At 39.0% G+C, this 7,136-nt stretch overlaps 1 pseudogene; it reads right to left on the bottom strand.

Annotated features, from left to right (window-relative positions):
• Nucleotides 1–4,363: 4,363 nt before the first annotated feature.
• Nucleotides 4,364–4,741, bottom strand: LOC127679832 (nuclear transport factor 2-like; annotated as a pseudogene).
• Nucleotides 4,742–7,136: the final 2,395 nt, after the last annotated feature.

Raw genomic sequence — 7,136 nt, 5'->3', positions numbered from 1 at the left:
GTATAATGCAAAAATTCTCATTTACCCAGAAAAAGTTCACATGTTATTTAGTAATGATTTGAACATTAAAAAAATCAACTTTATTTTCTATTTAACAAACAAAACCCTTCCTAGTACAGATGAAATCTTTGAAGCTTAAAATAGGAAAAAAATTACCAGTATAATCCTCAAAATTACTTTAGCATATGTGTATGTGTATATGTGTGTGTGGGGGGCTTGTTTGTGTTTACATGTGCTGCATCAGTTCAATTGAGCACTTGTGAAGGGCATAAGGCATGGGGTCCCCTGGAAAAGGAACTAAAAGTACTTAGAAGCTGTATGATGTGAATGCTGGGAACCAAAAAGGTAAGCTTATTTAACCACTGAATCATCTCTGTAGCCTGAAATTTTTTTCTTAAAATGATATTTAAGAATCACACATAGTAAGAGGCATCACATCATAGTAAGATACACATAGTATATCAGCAGTAAATAAAATAAATAACATTTAAATTTGAAACATTAAATGGTTTTAAGAGGTTCATTTTAAGGAAATCTTGAACTTTATTAACCTTTGAAAAATTAATATTTTTAAAAAATGCTAACACGTCAAGTTGTTACTTTGTAGTAGGACAAACTTGAATTAACTATATTTTACTCAATTTAGGAATACAATACTTTGAGTTCAATGGTGTCTTAGTTAGGGTGAACAGAAAGCATGACCAAGGCAATTCTTATAAGGATAACAATTAATTTTGCCTTGCTTACAGGTTCAGAGCTTAAGTTCACTATCATCAAGGTAGGAGCATGGCATTGTCCAGGCAGACATAGGGTTGGAGGAGCTGAGAGTTCCACCTTTTGTTTTCAAGGCAGCTAGGAGAAGACTGTCTTTCAGGAAGCTAGGAAGAAGGTACTATATCCCATGCCCACAATGACACACCTACTCCAACAAGACTACACCTCCTAATAGTGTTATTCGCTGGGGCAAGCATATACAAACCATCACAAATGGCACAGAAAGGAAGAGACAAAATGGAGTTATTTGTAAAATATGAAAATTCTTATTTAAGGTTAATAATTCAATAATATTTTTATATTGTATTCTATAATTCTTAGAACTGGATCTCAAGATTGGTACCATTAATTGAGTTGTTGACTAGATCATAGGTTTTATTTAAGAACCCAAGGCCATTATGTTGCTAGATAGATATAGTACTAAAGTGGCCCATGAATTCTTATATATGTGTTCACAGAATAGTACATCTTTGAAACCTATTCAGAGAAATTCTATTTTCAACAGATGGTGATTAATACATGCATCACAAACTGGCAAACATATAAGGTATGAAAGAAAATTTTAAAGAATGTGGCCAGTAATATGTTTCTATAATCCTGTGGATGTACCCACACCCATATACATGTGGAAATGTACTAGACTTAGTGCATTGTCCAAGAAAAAAAAAGATATGAAGTTGAGAGAGCAGCATGTTGGGAAAGATAAGGGCACATTTGGAAGGGAAAATGTGAAAGATAGATACGTTCATATTTTATTTTAGACTTGTATAAAATCCTCAAAAACAAAGATGCTATTTAAAAATTTGATCCACATAGAGTCAAAACATTTGTATTTAAAAAAAGTTGAAAGTTATACATTAAAACTAACATGATACACTTGGAAAGGTACACATATACGAAGAAAGAGTACCTCCACATATGACGAAATAGCAGATGAACTAGAAGAACTGGAAGATGTGGCTGAATTGTTTCAATTTCATGAAAAAGTTTAGTGAATAAGAACTTCTTCATTTTTACTATTAATCATTTTATTCACTTACATTTCAAATGATATTCCCCTTCATAGCTACCTCTCCACAAGCCCCCTATTCCATCCCCCTTCCAATTTGCCTCTATGAGGGTGCTCCTTCAGCTACCCTGCACACTCCTGCCTCATCATTCTATCATGCCCTTATGCTGGGTCATCAAGCCTCGACAGGACCAAGGGTCTCTCCTCTCATTGCTGCCAGATTAGGCCACCCTCTGCTACATATTCAGCTGGAGCTAAAGGTCCCTCCATGTGTATTCCTTGGTGTATTACTCCATGGAGCTCTGGGATTCTGGAAGATCATTGTTCTTTCTATGGCATTGCAATCCCCTCCAGCTCCTTCAGTCCTTCCCTTACCTCTTCCATTGGGGTCCCAGCGCTCAGTCTGATGGTTGGCTGTGAAAGAGTATCTACTTGAGATGAAATCTACTGCTACTGTAAATGCTGAGAACGTTGTACAAATGACAGCAGAAGAGTTTGAATATCATAGACATAGTTGTTGTGGCTCAGCAACACAGGAAGTGTGAATGTTCTAAGAGCATAATGCTATCAAACATTACACGTTCTAGAGTAACTTTGTGCTGAAAGCACAATCAATATAATGGATTTTGTTGTTGACTGTTTTTAGGAAAGTTTCATACCTATCCCAACCTTTAACAATTACAACCCTCAGTAGCTAGTACCTATCAACACTGAGGTAAGACCCATTTATCACTAAAAAGTTATGCTTATCATATATATATATATATATATATATATATATATATATATATATATACATATATATATATACTCATCATCAGTATTTCTGTGCAACACATTTTAAAATTTGGGTGTATATTATATTTCATACAAAGTATCATTACACATTTAGTAAATAAAATTTAAATTTAAATTTCATACACCCTGGGAAGTCCAAATGTTTATATAGTTCATTTTTAAATATTTACTTGTCTAAAGTTTTCTGGAACTGTTTTAACAATATCTTGTTATGCATGTCTGTGTTATACACTCTAAGTAAGTCTTTCCATTCCTTCTGTAGTTATGACTGCAAGTAGATAATTAACATAAACTTTCCACTCAGGATTCCTTTTTTTTCACAAACACCTTTTTCTTGTAGACATTTCAGGCACATGGAAGAAGCTCTATTGCAGACTTTATACAGGGTAGATTAAGAGGCAGTACCTCTCTTCCACCCTACTTACCCCAGTACACAGCAGCTTCAAGGTTAACCCACTGGAACCTCCTGTGTAGTGTCCATGACTATGGTGGTATAACCAGGCAACCTGCACACTATGCACAAATCTTTACTCTCCCCTCACAGAGCAGGAGAGTGGGGAGTGGGGAGGTTTCAGGTGTGCCTAGCCGATCCTAAACCCCAAATCCCAGGCTTGTATCTAGATTGAAGTTGCTATTTTGGTAGCTTTATACTATCCAGAGGCCTCGAGAATGAAATGCTATATTTGTACTGAGCAAGACCTGTGCCCAGACTAGGAAACAGGACAGAAACTGCCATAATAGCTAAGAATGCTGGGAATTGAAGAGAACTGGGGTGCGTGGAACGTAAGGAGATGGTGTATAAATGCCCTGAACAAGTCTTGAGAGGAGAGCTAGAGCAAAACTCCTTCACACCGATTTCTTCCATAGTGCTGAATTTATACTCCACCCAATGGGGCCTGTCTCTGATATCCCAAGCAAGCAGTCCAACATCTCTTGCTTTGCCTGTAGAATGTGGGCATCTGAATGTCATTTATTTTAGGTATAGAGCAGGCCTCTCCATCTGGGACTTCAACCTAGAGGGTATAAACATGGGAAGTCATATTTGCTAAGGCCTTTCTAGCTGCAACAGAATATCTACCCTGCTACTAGACTCAAATGTACAGAGCAGAGGTCACAGGAGGTGTCAGACCTAGCTGCCTGAAGAGCCTTCAGTCCAAGACAAGCTTCAGGCTAGACCTGCTTTCCAAAGACCTAGGGCTGGGGAGAACACTGCCCCAGCAGACTTGAGAGCTCAGTGCCACCTTTGAGTGAATTTGCTCCTTGCAGCAGGTACTGCTGAGGTTAGACAAAGAGGCGAGGAAGGGAGCGACAGGAGAGAGAGTGGGCCAGAACTGTTGATGCCCAGCCAAGAACTTAACTAAAACAATTTAAACTGTTAAGAAAATTCCTGTGGTTTTATTATATCACGAGGCATTGAAACATCTGAACAAATCAATATCTGGGCGTTTGGTGAGGCAGCTGCTTTCTCCTTCACTTCTTTTGGTTCCTAGAGCAACTTGTTAATAGATTAAAGAAAAAAACAAAACAAAACAAAAAACCAACAATCGTTTGCATTACTTATGTTTTTCCAAGGCATGTGCTGGTACAACACCAACTTTTCCTGTCAGATGCAACTAGTCTAGCATCCAAACATCATGCACAACACCGTGGTGACAGAAGCGCACTGCACCCACTCCCACCTCAGCCCTGCTCATTGTGGATGATATTTGGAGCATCTAGAGGAGTGAAACAGGATTGGAAAGAGGGAGGAGGAAACAGCAAGACTATCTGGCCAGGAGGAGGTCAGCCGAAGTTGTGCAGGGCAAGCTTGAACATATCATTGGTGCAAACCAAAGCATCGTTGATGCCCTTTAATAGAAACATCCGGTGGAAACCTAGTTTTTCATCAGCCTTGAGCTCACCTATAACCATGTGGATGATGCAGCTACATGGTGGAGGCTCATGGTACTGTGCCATGATACCATGCTGAATTTTCTGGAACGGAAGGCTAGATAACTTTTCCTCAGTGACAACTTTTCCCCAAAACTAGTGTCCTTCCCACGTAAGGCATGATGCATCAATGTAAATCACGCCTAGTTGAGCTCTGTCGTCACCAAATAATTGATAGTAATGCTGAATAAAGCTGGATCCAATCTGTTCCCAAATTGGCTTGTCTCCCATCCTAGAGAGCCACCCACCACTCTAAGACCCACGGGGCTGTCAGGAAGGCAGCAGCAAAGGCGGCAATCCGGCGCGGTCTGAGACCAACTGTTCCTCTCCACTCAGGATTATTTACACATGCCATTTGTAAGATAGACCATTATGATTTAACTATAACTGGACTATTAACTGAATGAATATGTTATCTGTCTCAATCCTCACATTTAAGTAGGAGAATTTGTATAAGATGTTATGACTGACATAGAGTTAGTAGGCATAACTATAGGTTTTGTTAGATAACACTTAGTAAAGAGAAACAAATATGGTGCGAGTTTTCTACATTATGTACATGCTGTGTTTACAATGCTGTCCATCCTCAGCTTAGCCACATGGATGCATTTTTGCACAGTTAAATGGACCTTACTATAGGCTAGCACTAGCTACCTGACAGACATGACTTAGAGGAATGAGGCTTCCTTTGGCAGAATGCTTCAGTCCACGCCTTAACGGAGAAGGCAAAGGAGCATAGGTTTGCTTCTGAAAGTGGGAACATGTGACTGATGTCCACATCACAGGAAAAAGTAAAAGAGAGCAATCCATACAAAGTTCTCAGGCTCTATCCTTCAAAGGCATAATTACCCTGTGGTGAACTGTTTCTTCCATCCATGTCTCATGTCCAAAAGATTTAACATCTTCTGAAAATGCTACTGCCAATTGGAAAACAAATGGCCAGGAAACTAAGTCTTTCAGATTCCAATTACAATGAACAAATATATTTTTTATGTGCCATTATTGATTATGATACTTTCTTCTGCTCTAAAAGACCAAATAATGCTTGGTCACATGGCTCTATAGAAGATAACTTTGTGTCTAGTTGAGTATATAATAAAGTAAATTGTTTTAGAACTTTAGATTTAATGAGGCATTATAATTTTTTATTATACTAGGAATAATTTTGCAGTTAAGAAAATAATAACAAAATTATTTCTTAAAATTTTCATGTTGTGATGGCTAATAACTTGATACAAACTGGCCATTTTGAGAAAGAAAACTTCATTTAAGTAAATGCAACACCAGAATTGCCTGTGGGCAAGCAATTTGTTTGATTAATGAATGGTGTAAGACTGACAAATTCTCTCTATGCAGTGCTACCTCTGATCTAGTCACAGCGATAAGAACATAGGATGGGATGGAGAGATGGCTCAGGGGTTAAGAGCACTGACTGCTCTTCCAGAAGTCTGAGTTCAGTTCCCAGCAATGACATGGTAGCTCACAACCATGTGTAATGGGCATCCGATGCTGTTTTCTGTTATGTCTGAAGACAGCAACAGCGTACCCCCATACATGAAATAAATACATCAATCTTAAAAAAGAAGAGAAAGAAACAGGTTAAGTAATCCATGAAGAGGGAGTAAGGCAGTAAACATCACTCTTCCATGGTCTCTGCTTCCGGTTCCAGTCTCCATTCCTGCCCTGACTTCTCTGGGTGCTGTGCTACAATCTTCAAGACTGGATGGAAGGAATAGCCAAATAATGACCAGCATAAATTGAGTCCAATCCCATAGGCAAGAACCAATCCCTGACACTATTAATGATCCTCCATTATTCTTGCAGACAGGAGCCTAGCATAACTGTCCTCTGAGTTGCTCTACCCAGCAGCTGACTGAAACAAGTGGGACACCAACAGCCAAATATTAGACAGAACTCAAGGGATTCTTATGCAAGTGATGAGATGAGGATTGAGGTCCCAGAAGGGGGATAAGAACTACGCAGGAAAACCACATAGTCAACTTACCTAGACATTTGGGGCTCCCAGAGACTGAACCAGAAACCAAAGAGCATGAACTAGATCTAGGCTACAAACAAATATGTAGTAGATGTTCAGGTTGGTGTTTATGAGGGTCTCCTAACTACTAGAACTGGGGCTGTCCCTGAATCTGATGCCTGCATATGGTTCCCATTCCCCTAACTGGGCCACCTTATCTGTCCTCAGTAGGAGAAGATATGCCTAGGCCTGTAGTGAGTAATGTGCCAGGGTAGGGTGATACACAGGAAGATCTCCCCTTTCTCTGAGAAGGGGGATAGGGTACAAATTGTATGAGGGGGGAATGGGTAGAAAAGGGTGCTTATATTGGGGTATAAAGGAAAGAAGAGAGAGAGAAAGAGAAAGAAAGAAGGAAAGAAAAAGAAAAAAGAAAAAAAGAAAGAAAAACAAAGAAAGAAACAAAGAAGAAAAATAAGCTCTTTCCCCCTTCAAGTTGCTTTTAGCCATGATGTTTCCACAGTAGTAAGAACTCTAATTAGGATAAAGACCTACCAGACTCAGTATACAGAATGTACTGAAAGCAATTAGCCATCATCATCACTTCAATTTAAATGTCATTCAAAGATATGGGTGCTATAGTGCACAGGACTC

This window comes from Apodemus sylvaticus, chromosome 3, assembly GCF_947179515.1.
Source record: "Apodemus sylvaticus chromosome 3, mApoSyl1.1, whole genome shotgun sequence".
NCBI lineage: Eukaryota > Metazoa > Chordata > Mammalia > Rodentia > Muridae > Apodemus > Apodemus sylvaticus.
The sequence above is the reverse complement of the archived record's forward strand: the minus strand, read 5'-3'. Positions and strand labels throughout refer to the sequence as shown.